Below are 295 nucleotides of genomic sequence, written 5' to 3' on the forward strand. Positions count from 1 at the left end.
GCCCTAGCGCGGGGGGGGGGGGCATGCTTGGACTCACTGTGGTGCTGTTAGGGTGCGCCCCGGACTCTTTGGAGACTCGGTTTCCCTGGACTCGACAAATCGGACCCCCCCTTAACTCTGGATGGGGACCCCTCGCACATGACCCCCTCCCTCGCGCCGCCTCTGTACCCGCAATCCTGTGCTTGGCTGCCCCTTTGTACCTCCAAGTAGGGGCTCTAAGGGGGCGGGCAGCCTCATGCGCTGCCTTTTTTTTCTTTTTTTGGAAAAGAGAATGGGAGTGTGCGATTTCGTCCTA

Source organism: Mus pahari, chromosome 23 (genome assembly GCF_900095145.1).
Source record: "Mus pahari chromosome 23, PAHARI_EIJ_v1.1, whole genome shotgun sequence".
Lineage (NCBI taxonomy): Eukaryota > Metazoa > Chordata > Mammalia > Rodentia > Muridae > Mus > Mus pahari.